The following is a 13,370-nucleotide window of genomic DNA, read 5'->3' on the forward strand; positions in this document are numbered from 1 at the left end:
AATTTTTTTTCCAAATAAAAAAAATTCCCTTTTCGCTCCACGTGGGTTTCGTTTTCGGTTTTTTTTAATCTTTTATTTTTTTTAAGGGTATGCTCTCCGTGTTCACACGCACGCATCCACGCGGTGCTCAAAACTGAGAGAGAAGCACTTTGTCCGTTTTCACACACCCACGCACACAGCGCAAAGAACAGAGCACACACACACACTACGCGCAGAACAGAGAAATGACCAGGTAAAACAGAATTGCAGAAAACAAAAATGTCAACACCATACACACAATCACACCTCTCTATACCTTTCCTACTATATAAATTTCACTTCAAGCAGCAACCCGAGCTGCATCTGGAGCTTGGTGCAGGGTATATCTCTGGCAGCGGCACCAAAAATGTACGCTTTTACCGTACGTGTCGGAGCTGGGGACTTGCCAGGCACTGTAAAAGCAAGCCACGAATGGTTGCAAGCATACAACCAGAAACTAGCAAGCTTAAACAGGGAGCAAAGGTGTGTCACTCACCGCTCAGACCGCCATCGATCGTGAAGGATTCTTGCGCCGCAGTGAAGAAGGAGCCGCCGCCGCCGCTCTACCACCTCGCCACCGCCGTGCCACCATGCAGTGCTCGATCTCTCTCTCTCTCTCTCTCACGCAGGAGAAGGAGATGGAGAAGTTAAGCAAGAGCACTCCTTGTATTCAACACATTGAGAATGAGAGGTTTTAAGGTTACATTTAATATGTGACCTAGCCGTTCACACATGGACGCCCACACATGGCCGACCAATCCTAACCCTTATCCTAATCATTCAAGGTGCGCCTCTCATCAGCGATCACCCAATCCCTTTATTCTTTACATGTGGTGCTGCCGATAAGCCCGGCCCATGGCTCAGAATACTTAAACTAATTACATGACGTAAAAAGTAATCTGTCTCAATGTCCGCCATAGGTTAACACATAGCTCATCACATTGTTGTAATTTCAACATCATCTTGCTACCAAGAGGATTCTTGTGAGTAGAGATGTTGTATTTATGGAATATGCAATTCAGCCCTTACTTTTATGGTAAAAAAATAGCAAAATGTATGTTCGTTTAGGACATATTTGACACTCTCCTTCCATTGTTCAATGCCGGACACATTAATGTAAAGCATTTGGGTAATCAAAGAAATGCTGAAAATCAACCCACACAAGTTAGAAATCAACATGTTTTTCAGCCCATAAATCAGCTTATTAATGAGGCAAATGTGGATGATGCAGTTGATGAAGAAAGAAGGAAAATTAAGGAGTCTAAAAGTATGCCGCCAAAATGGCTGGTTCAAACACTACGTGACAACAAATTGGCAACTCCTTTGCCTAGAAGAACACGTGCAAGCTCTCATTGTGCATCTCTTGTTGATGTAGGTTATGCTCTTATTGCCAGTTTATGTGATGAAGAGGAACTTGTCTCCTTTGATAAAGCAAATGATTCTGAAAATTGGATGAGTGCTATGTAATCTGAGTATGATTCAATACTCAAAAATGATACATGGGATTTGGTAGACTTTCCTCTTTTGGCAAGAAGACCATTGGTACGAAATGGGTTTACAAGCTCAAACATAGAGCGAATGGCATGCACAAAGCATTGGCAATCTGTCGAATAAGTGTTCTGTTACCTAAACAGCACTAAGCACTTTGGGTTATTTTATCCCAAGGGGGGTAAATCACAGTTGCATACATTTACAGACTCAGACTAGGCTGGATGTTATGACACATGAGTGTTCATGAGTGGTTTTTGTTTTTTCCTTGGTGATTCATGTATATCATGGCTCAACAAGAAGCAACCTACTGTGGCCACTTCTAGGTGTGAAGTTCAGTACAGGGCAGCATTTATAGCTATAGTTGAGTGTGTTTGGATGAGGCACCTTATTTGTTGATTTGGGTATTAGCGAGTCCTCAGCCACTACCTTCTTCACTTACAGTCAGAGTGCTATGGTAGCGAGGAATCCAGTTTTTCATGCTCGCACAAAGCACATTGAGGTGCACTATCATTATGTCAGGGAGAGATGCTCTACAGGGGGGAAATCAGCTTGGCTTATGTGCCACCATAGGACAACTTGGCGAAATTATTCATGGAGGCTCTCCCACGAGAGATATTTGAAGCTTTTGGCAAAGCTTTAAACTTACTTCCCTTTGGGGACTAGTCTGGGATCCCTATCACAGTCCAAAGAGCCTGGAACATCTCTATACTTGTAGTGCTAGCTCACCCCTTATTCACATCATCACTCCCCCCAGCAGGGAGGATTTGTAGCCATATTTGGTATAGTGATGTGTGTGAACACACTAGGACCAGCCGGGGCACCTTTTCCTCTTTAGGAGGTTTTTCCCCTCGTGCCTAATATACACCCATCTTGGGCTTTACTTATCTTTTTTGTACACTACACATTCATTATCTATCTATCATCTCATTATGTGCTCCCTTGAGCTTCTCCACTGTGTGTGTGTGTGTGTATGCACGAATTTCTACAACCCTATTTCCAACAGTGCCTAGTGGTGGCTAAGTAAGCATGTTAGTACATACGTGGCTCATGACATTGGTACCTCGAGTGTTTGTGCTTATGGGATAGGTGACAACTAATAAAAGGGACTCCTAGGATTATTTGGCACTTGTGTTGAGGTGAATGTGAGACATGTGGGGCTCCTCCAGTCCATCACAGTGGTCCATGAGTGTTTGAGCTCATTGGTGTATACCGTGTCCTGGTCTAAGGAACACGGTGTGGTGTGAGGAGATTTATGATGATGATATGACATTGATATGTTACATATGATATGTGATATGTGACACAGATATATGATATATGCATGTTATGAGAAGGATTATATTATATATATATATATATTTAAGGATTTTTTTTTCAAAACAGTGCGTGTGTAAAATTATTTTTAAGTGATGTATGTGAGTAAAGTACAATTTTCAATTATGGGTGTATGTGTTCACAATGGCTCCATAGGTCTAGTGGCGGGTGGAAGGTTAGACCCAAAGGATTGGATAGGGCTAGGCTTAGCATACAGATATGGTCAAAGTAAAAAAAGAACTAAATGCTGGAAAGTGTATGGCTGGGCGGACCCAAGTTACGGGTACTTTCCAAATAAAACAAATTTGTGTTAGTATGAGAAAAACTTGGGATGAGTAGTTTGGAAAGTAACCAATTATTCCAAATGAAACAAAATTGTATTGTTAGAATAAGAAAAACCTCATATATGAGTAGTGTAGTTAGTAATCATAAATAAGGATAGAAGAGTTTCCTTCATAATTGAGGAGTTAGGACGTCTTGTTGAGCCTTGGGAAGCCGCTTGATATGACCAACTTGTGAGAATTATAAGCAAGAATAGAAGAGTTGCCTTCATAATTGAGGATTTGATACATCTTGTTGAGCCTGGGGAGCCACTCAATGTGACCATCTTGTGAGAATATAAAGGGAAAAACACCTAGAGGAATCATTCACTTTTCTTGTGTGAGGATTTTTCTAGTCACGAGAACATTTCTCATTCAACATGTTGCCTGCACAACGTTAAAGAATGATCAATCAGGTGTTCTCATAAAGACTATTGGGACTGTTCTAATAGGGAATAATGCACTTGCCACAATTTTACGTATAACATGTTTTGCATGCTGACATACATATCAAAGTTGGTGTTAAATGAATGTCATTCTCAAACTAGTGAAATTATCATCATATATGAGATCAATATTGATTTTTTAAATTTGAGAACATGCTTATTTGGTAGTTTTGTGAAATTTGTCAAGCCATAATTGCATATTTGTATACTTAAGAGAAGGTAATTTTATCAAGAGACTTTTGCACAATTGCCACCAATTTTCCATTGCTTTGGGTGGATGTGCCAAGAATTGTAAGGTGTAAAACATTTTCTCAATGTTCATTATTCAAGACAAGGCAATTAAAGCATTCTTGCAAATGCTTTTAGTCATCTATGGTTTCACAAGTTACTTTTCTGATTGCCTTGGCATATGCTATTACCAACCAACAAGGCACAAGGAAACACTCTCCATGGCAAGTTTTTTATTGCGATTTACAATGCATGGGTTTGGCATGTTGGACTTTTAAGTGTTAAATTGATATGTAGCTTGCAAATGCTTGTTGGCAATATTGGCTCAACACCTTTACTCCTATTTCATCTCTCATATAGTGAGATTGTGTTAGGGAGGAGTAATTCACTCCTATTTCATATCTTGTATTAGGGAGTAATTGACTCATAATAAATATAAGAGACAATTAGTTTGTGATGAAATTGAGAATTTGAAGAAGTCCATTTTCTCCCCAAATGACCTCTCTAGCTTCAAATCTTGACATTCTATCTTCTCATTTTCTTAATTTAATTTTAAACAATAACATTGCTACAAAAAAACCCAAGTGGCTATGTAAATTCATTGAGTAATACATCTAAAATTTAAATGTTAATTCTAAAGTATTCAAGGTTTGTTGGGTATGTCAGAGTCTATGTGTGCGTACCCATCGTGTTCATAAGCTTAAGAGGTATACTATTTCATAGCCATTTGGCCTATGAACTTGTAACCCCTTGGGCCTATGGACATTGTCCATCTCCCCTTAAGCCTATGAACTTGTAACCCTAAAATCGACGTAGCATCAGAGCCAGATTGGTGTTGTTCACTGTGCCTATTGCCCGTCAACAAGGAGAGCTTTCACCTACCATAACCACTGTACTGCCATTTTCCACACTTGCACCTAGGTCTTCGCACCACCATTTTCACAAGTTGCCTAGTTTGTAAGATTCCTCCCTCCAGCTTTTAAGGTGTACATGTGTAAGAACCTCCCCTTCTGATCTTGTAATTATTCCCCTCTTTGAAATAAAAGAAAGATTCTGTTTTATCCTATTTTGACCTAGAGAGAGAAAATCTCTAGAGAGAGGTAATAAAAAATTGAGATATTTTTGGATATAAAAATCGTCCTAGTGTCTAAAATGGTTTCCCCTGAAACATAAATTCAAAAAGAACTTTCCAATGTGCATTTGGAATTAATTGAAAATAAGTATAAAGGACCTTAGCCTAAGGGTCTAGATTTTCAGAAATTTTTGGATTATGGTCCAATTAAGGTTCCTATGGGCCAATAGAATCAATCCAAGTGTGGGGAGAAGATAAATCCAATTTATAAAAGAAAAATACCCAAAAATGAGTAAATGCCCACTTAGGATGAAGAGTTGACTAAGTACAAGGTTTATTAGTAAAAAAACTATGAATATTACTAAAAAAATGAGATATTTTGGGTATAATGATTCAATTTTGACACCTTGGTAAAGAGAAGGGGGCTCTTCAAGGAGGCTCCTATTTCACATGTGTGGTGGAGTTTTAAACTCAAAAATATTGTGATATTTTTATCTCTCCTCTCTCCTGGATTAAACCAAATCAAAAGGGAGCCAAACTAGGTCCAAATCTTGTCCAAATTCAACCAAACTGAACCTGAAAAATTTTAGAAACTAGTTGGACTTGGTTAGAGGCCTCCCTCACCTATAAATAGATCCTTAGCCCTTTGTAAAAAAATATGAGAACTATACCATGCCAGTATTATACTGAAATAATGATATTTTCTATTATCCTCTAAAAATCCTCTACAAATTGAAGAGATTGGAGCTTCTCTCTCTCTTCAATCCTCCTTGGAGTCTTCATCAACATACCAAACCAATTGATTGGTTGGAGGCCTCTACTTTGATTAAAGAATCAAGTAATCTAGGAGGTAAAGTGTGGTTTATGGTCTTTTTTTTTAAATCTCCAAATGTTCTCTCTTCTCAACCCCTCTCAAGCTTGAGAAGCATTCAATTGAATGGCTTTTTAATACAATTCAAGTTCTTTAATGAATTGTAGTGATAAAACACATAAATTCCTATTTATGCTTAAATTAAATATATTTTTCAAAGCATGTCTCTCTCTCCCCCAAAGAATGGTCATTCCTATGACCTATTCTATATTCAAATGATGCTTCTCTTGAAGCAATTCTCTAATCTAAAAGTAATTTCTATGTTTGACGAATTAGAGGCCAAAGAAGTGGCTTTTTAATGCTTTTATGCTATTTAATTTATGAAAAAATTAGGAATCAATTCCATAATTGGATAGTGATCCAATTAATGGTTATTCTATCATATGATATTACTAAACTTTATGCTTTCAAAATTATTTAGAATTATCAGTAATAGTAGGCGAAGCTATGGCAAAAATTTTAAAAAATTAACACATAAATCATTTTCATTCATAATATAAAAAGAGGACTTCCTACCATATCCTAGGATTAATCATCCTAGGTTAATTGAATAATTCTCATCATAACCATGGATAAATTGATTTTTATGTTTATGTATAAATAGTTATTAACAAAAAGAGGAATTTCTGGTTCTTCAATTTTTAATATTAAAAGAGGAATTCCTATGACATTTGGAATTCCATCATTTAGATGGGAAAAGAGAAATTTCTAGCATATTGAAATAATGGATATTTTATTTTAGATAAATTTATTTTATCTATGAGAAATATTTAAATGTTAAAAGAGGAATTCCATCATTTAGATGGGAAAAGAGAAATTCCTAGCATATTGAAATAATGGATATTTTATTTTAGATAAATTTATTTTATCTATGAGAAATATTTAAATGTTAAAAGAGGAATTCTTATGACATTTGGAATTCCATCATTTAGATGGGAAAAGAGAAATTCCTAGCATATTGAATTAATGGGTATTTTATTATGAGAAATATTGATGATAAAAGAGGAATTCCCATGACATTGGAATGCAAATAATTAAATGCAAAAAAGAGGAATTCCCATGGTATTTGAGATCCAAGAAATTAAATGGAAAGAAGAAGAATTTTTAGTATAATTCAATTTATGATTATTTATCAAAAGTGAAAATATGGGTAGAATTGATTTCTGTAAATCCCATGAATTCTTTTATTCAAAAGAGGAATATTGAATATAATTCAATTGAGGAATTGAGAAGGAATATAGAAATAGTCCTTCGAGAAAAGGAACCTTTAATTAGGCCAAGCAATTGGTAGAAATTTAGAAAAAGTCCCATTATCGAAATCAAACTAGAAAAAGCTACTAAATGGGAATGTGATAAGATGTAAATAGGATGTGATAAGATGTAAATAGGATGTGATAAGATGTGAATGGATGTGATAAGATGTGAATGGATGTGAATGGATGAAAATAGAATGTGATAAGATGTAAATGGGATACGATAAGATGTGTATGAGATGTGATAGGATGTGAATGGATGTGATAAGATAAAAATAAGATGTGATGTAATGGAAATGGATGTGGATGTGTATGTGGAAGAATGGATGTGGATGTGTATGTGAAAGAATAGATGTGGATGTGTATGTGAAATAATGGATGTGGATGTGTATGTGGAAGAATGGATGTGGATGTGTATGTGGAAGAATGGATGTGGATGTGTAAGTGAAAGGATGTGATGTCATGTGAATCGGATGTAAATGGATGATATGGGATGTGAATGGATGAGATGTGATGTGATGTGAATCGGGATAAGAATGAATGAGATGAGATGTGAAATGAATGTGATGAGATGTGATGTAAATTGACATAGATGTGAATGAATGATATGTGATGTAAATGAATGAGGTGTGATGGGATATGAATATGGGTTGATGCGAGTGGATAAGATGTGATGAGGATAAATGAGGAAAGATATGATGAGATGAAAAATGATGTGATTGGATGCGAATAGGAATACATATGATGTGATTGGATGAGAATAGGAATACATATGAATTGGATATGGATTAAGTAATATGGATATGAGAAAAATGATGTGATTGGATGAGAATATGAATACATATGATGTGATTGGATGAGAATAGGAATACATATGATGTGATTGGATGAGAATAGGAATACATATGAATTGGATATGGATTAAGTAATATGGATATGAGAAAAATGATGTGATTGGATGAGAAAAATGATGTGATTGGATGAGAATATGAATATATATGAATTGGATATGGATTAAGTAATGTGGATAGATGTGGAACAATGTGAAAGACGAGAGTTCATTATAAAAACTGTATTTATGACCTGCTTTTATGAATTAGATATGGATTAAGTAATGTGGACATATGTGAAACAATGTGAAAGACAAGAGTTCATTATAGAAACTGTATTTATGACTGCCAATAATGCTGGGGAAGCATTTTGACTGTCTTGAGAATGAGGTCGTAGAAAACCTAACTAATAAAGTTGCAATAGCTGATGGAGAGTCAACGAAGGACGTCTCACGTAGCAAGGTCGGCCGAGGTCTTGACCAGCCTCGGTTCGATTAAAATGGTGAGCTTCCGGTACGGTGGATGAGGGACCAAGCAGGCGGTCTATGAGTGAAGCGCTAGGTCACTTGCTGCTGCGAAGGATCCTAGAGGATGCTGACCATACGATGGTGCTCGGGCTCTAGGTCGCCGAAGATACCCACACGTGCGTCGGGGAAGATATTGAAACAAGGAGTAAGAGTTGCTTTCTGAAACTGGGCATGGATCTGGTTGATTGACCTTGCTTGTCCTCAATGGATGAGTCCATGGCTCTTTTATATGGATCTGTTGGTTGATCTTGCTGATCTTCAACAGAGATTCCATCTTGATTTTTATAAGTGAATATATTGTCATGTACTATGAGCTAGAAACTATCGAAAAGGCCCCTCAGGGGCAGGTGGTGAGCGTTCTGGTTGCCAATGATGCCATAGGTACACCGATGAAGAAATGATTGGAATTGAGGATTCAACCGAAGATTTTGAGGATTATGATCAGTGATTATGATCAGTGACTCTATGATTTCATTAAATGATTGTTTTAAAGATAGCTGAATCTATGAAAAAGGCAATTTTATATTGGGTTTGTAAGTGGTGTGATCGGCGTTAAATTTGCATGAATATTCGGCTAGGGGGCTTGGGAACCCTTTTCCCTGGTACCCGGGACAAAACCTAACCAAATTCCTAATTGGATCCCATCACTATAGTGGTTGGGCGGTTGGCTAACCCATGGGACTTAGGCTGGACTAATGGATCCGTAAAATGAGACTCAATTTTGTTATAGTACGATAGATGAAGTAAATCCCGGATAGTAATTATTCTACTATGGAAAAAGAATCAACGGTTGTGCCTCTCGATGGGGAAAAAAGCGTTGGTTTCTATGATCCAAGTGCAAGTTTCTTCCTTGATCTGACCAAGTGACTCACAAGTTCGGTCGGATCAGTTTGGTCAGTAATGACCCTGACTACGTTAGAGTACAAATATCCTGGAGGAATCGCCCGCGCTTTCTTGTAGGGGGAAGTTTTTCCAGGTTCGGTTTTTGAAGAACCAAAGGATTAGTCTCTTGTCCGGATATCCATGGGCGAGGCCTCGAGGGAGGGATCCTGCCCCGCGCAAGAAGTGCTACTTCCATTGCTAGCACCCCCGAATCCATTGCGTGGAGGGGGCAGGGATCTTTCATAGTTGCTCTCGTTTACAAGCACCCCCGAATCCATTGCGTGGAGGGGGCAGGGATCTTTCATAGTTGCTCTCGTTTGCAAGCCTATGTGCCATTAACAACATCTTTGCCTTTTGCTCACACTGACTACCTACTCAATGCGCACACATCCTCATGTCGCGGCTGGATCTTGCTCCCATCACCTTTACCTTTACCTTCATGCCTTCGAATTGAGAGTCGTGCACTTTGTTGCCCATTGCTCTCACTGTCAACATTTAATATTCCCTTTCCTCCATTCCTTGAGTACTCTCCATGACCTAGCCTTGTCTCCTTCCACCTTCATCTAAGTGTTGCCCATCTACAAATGCCCTATCGTCGTCATCATCGCGGTACCATCTACATCACCTGTGACTACTTAGGGACTTCACCTAAAAATATATAAGTATAGCACATGAGTTTAAATGAAGGGGTTTTTTAATCCAAAATTTTAAGGTAAATACATTTACAAGAGGGGTTTTTAAAATCAATTTTGAAAAGAAAACCCGTAAGTCCATAAAGAAAAAGGGGTCATTTTATTCCTGAAAAAATCATAGGTCAGACGTTTTTAAAATACCCTTTGTTTGCACATGATACATAGGGTTTCTTGTGCACCCCTTAAGGCTAATTATGAGTCTGTCTCCTTTATACACAAGATATGCTTTTCAAAATACCTTAATAATTAGGAACTTTACACAAGGACCTTTATTAGAGGATGTCCACATGGATTATTTATTAAAATTCCATATTGGACCTCATCATATGCTTTCTTGACTAAGTCTTCATCAAAATGGATCTCATCACGTGACACATCATTCACACTTGAGGTTGAGGTAGCGGTGTCATGGAAATGACACCAAAAAATGGCACTCATCACCGATACATGCTCATTTGAAATTCATTAAATTTCCATTTTTCACCTTTTCTTGTTTATGTGTGAGTGATGGGTTCTCTACCTGGAGAGTCCCCTGAAATCTAAGTTAAATAATCCCTAAGTGTCTTTTTTCCCTTTATATGTTTGTACTACCTTGTGTTATAAAAGGCTTTAATACTTCAATTTATCCCTGTTTAGGTCCAGGGGGAGTTTACTTTCTGAGAGACTAATGTAAGTAAAGGTCATGAGTGGTCAAGCTCTTTTTGACACCTATTCCCTATACCTTTAAGTCTCTATGCATCCATGCTTGTTAAGCATCTGAGGCATGCTTCTTGAGCCTCTAAGCCTTTTGTGTGCCAAGCTCACTTGCCTTTGAACCACACTTACTAGGCTTTGAGTCTATAGCAGGGAACATGTCTTAGATGGAGCATTAGAGTGCCGTGTTGAGCCCAAATCACTGTGGCTATTGAAGGTTGTCTCAAGTAACTTCACCATCGCTTCAAAAGGGTTTTTTAATTGGGTATTTCAGAGTCTCTGTGTTTATACGCATCATGTACGTGTACCCCTGTTTGTGTACCACTTGTGTTCGTGTGTGAACAACCCTTGTTTATGTATGTGAGTAAGTGAGTTAGTACATGTGAACCACCTCTTATAGAGTGACTTAAGTGTTTGTGTGTAAGTAGTGATGTCACTGATATAGCCAAGTGTCATAGCCCTAGTGAGTAGAGTGTTGAGAAAGATAAGGCATTTTTCCTATAAAAGCATTGTATAGGCATGGGAAAAGTGTTTGTGTGTAAGTAGTGATGTCACTGATATAGCCAAGTGTCATAGCCCTAGTGAGTAGAGTGTTGAGAAAGATAAGGCATTTTGCCTATAAAAGCATTGTATAGGCATGGGAACCTCTAAGGCATTTTGCCTTAGAGGTTCACTGATATAGCCAAGTGTCCTAGCCCTAGTGAGTAGAGTGTTGAGGATAAGGCATTTTGCCTATAAAAGCATTGTATAGGCATGGGAACCTCTAACCCTAAACCAACAGAATTGTTTACCTTTTGGAACATTTATTATTGTCATTTACTATGTTTAAATTACTTTTTCAATCACCATTATCTTTGTAAACTTCTATATAAATATTTACTTTAACTAGTACACGAATACTTTATGTAAAGAGGATTTCACTATCGTTGTAAACTCCTATATAAATATTTACTTTAACTAGTACATGAATACTTTATGTAAAGAGATTATCACTATCAAATAATATCAAATTTGTAAAATATATTTTTAAATAAAATAAGTGAAAAGTAGCTATGATTAAATTTATTTCAAATTGTTGCTTATAATTTAAATCACAAATGGCTAAGATTGCATTCTTCTTGCATGGTGAAGCAAAGATCCATTTTCAAGTCAACAAGGTTTAAAAAATAAAAGGTGGAGCATTGCATGGCACTCGGTTTGACCCTCCCGATCCCATTCGTTGTCCTAATTTTAATGTGGAGTTATCACAACCTACAACATTTGATACTTGGCTACATTTTCGCTTACAATAAATGTTTCCTTGGACATTCACAACTTTGTCTAGCATTTAAATAATAAGTTGCAAACTTGGAGAAGCTAAGAAGAAAGACACACATTAATGTAAGAAAAAGAAGATTGACTTGAGCTTTAACAGAACACAACTAGTTAACTTGGTAGGCAAAATGTTCATGAGTACATATACGAATGGGATATGGTCATAAAGCTTTTGAGCAATTGACATTGAGGTAGTTACATTGAAAGAAAATTATAAGTCTAACATTCATATTATTGAAGGTATTGGTCACAACAAGTTCAATTCTTGAAACATAATCTCATCTGTAATAACTCCAAGAAATTCCAAAACAATAATAAATATTACTTCTACAATGTAGGGTTAACTAAGAACATCCTCAAAAAGCTGGGTAGAGATGGTGAAGAATAAAACCTATTCTTGAAAATAAAGAAAGCACAAACCATGCTTGATAGTAAGAATAGTAGGACATGCTATACTTTGGCTCTCTTGTAAACCACAATCTTCTTATTGGCTCAACAAAGGAAGAGGGTGAAATGATTCATGTAATCTAGAGGGCACATTCACTATGGCGGTTCTTTATTGATTTTACTAATAGGGCCACCCAAATTGTGGACAAGAAGAGAAATTGTAACACAACCACTTTGGGGTAAGAATTGACACATTTAAGGATTTAAAAATGCAAGGCTCATCTGAGCTTAATGGTATGTATATAATATCTTAAAAAAAGAAATTTTATCATAGAACTTGAGTTTTCACAAAATTCACCAACGTACTTTTCTCATGTAGGATACACAACAGATTTCATTCCAAAAAGGAAGAAGAATCAAATTTTAGAAGTAATGTGTGTCCCCAAAAAAAAAAAAATATGGGGCTAGAACAAAGGATAGAAAACCCACGACTAACCCACATCCTAAAATATTGAATGATGTATGCTGGTGGAGACTCTTTAGGGTAGAGATACACACAATTACTAACAACCACAACATGGGCATTAATTTGGAACAGCAAGGTATACACGTTTAAGGATTCCAGACAATGAATAAAGATAAAGGCTATATGCTATTGTATTAGCGTAGGAATAAAAACTAGATGCCCATGTTTATGCAAGCTAGAAATAATTAATACATAGGTGATTTAAATTATCTATCCCTCTCCCTCTCCCTCTCCCTCTCCCCCACCCCCCCTTCTCTCTCTCTCTCTCTCACACACACACACACACACACACACACACACACACACACACATTTGCAATCACAACAACACATCTTCAACTATTTTAAATATTCAGTTGAAATGTTTAGCTAAGTTATATAACATTTTTTGACATTCTTAAAAGAACAATGCCAACTTTAATTCATTAGTTCAAAACAATTATGTGCAAGATTACAACATGGTAGAATTATGTACCTTCATGGTGTAGCTTCCATTTGGGCACACAA

This window comes from Cibotium barometz, chromosome 2 (assembly GCF_041138505.1).
Source record: "Cibotium barometz isolate CiBa-2024 chromosome 2, ASM4113850v1, whole genome shotgun sequence".
Classification (NCBI taxonomy): Eukaryota; Viridiplantae; Streptophyta; class Polypodiopsida; order Cyatheales; family Cibotiaceae; genus Cibotium; species Cibotium barometz.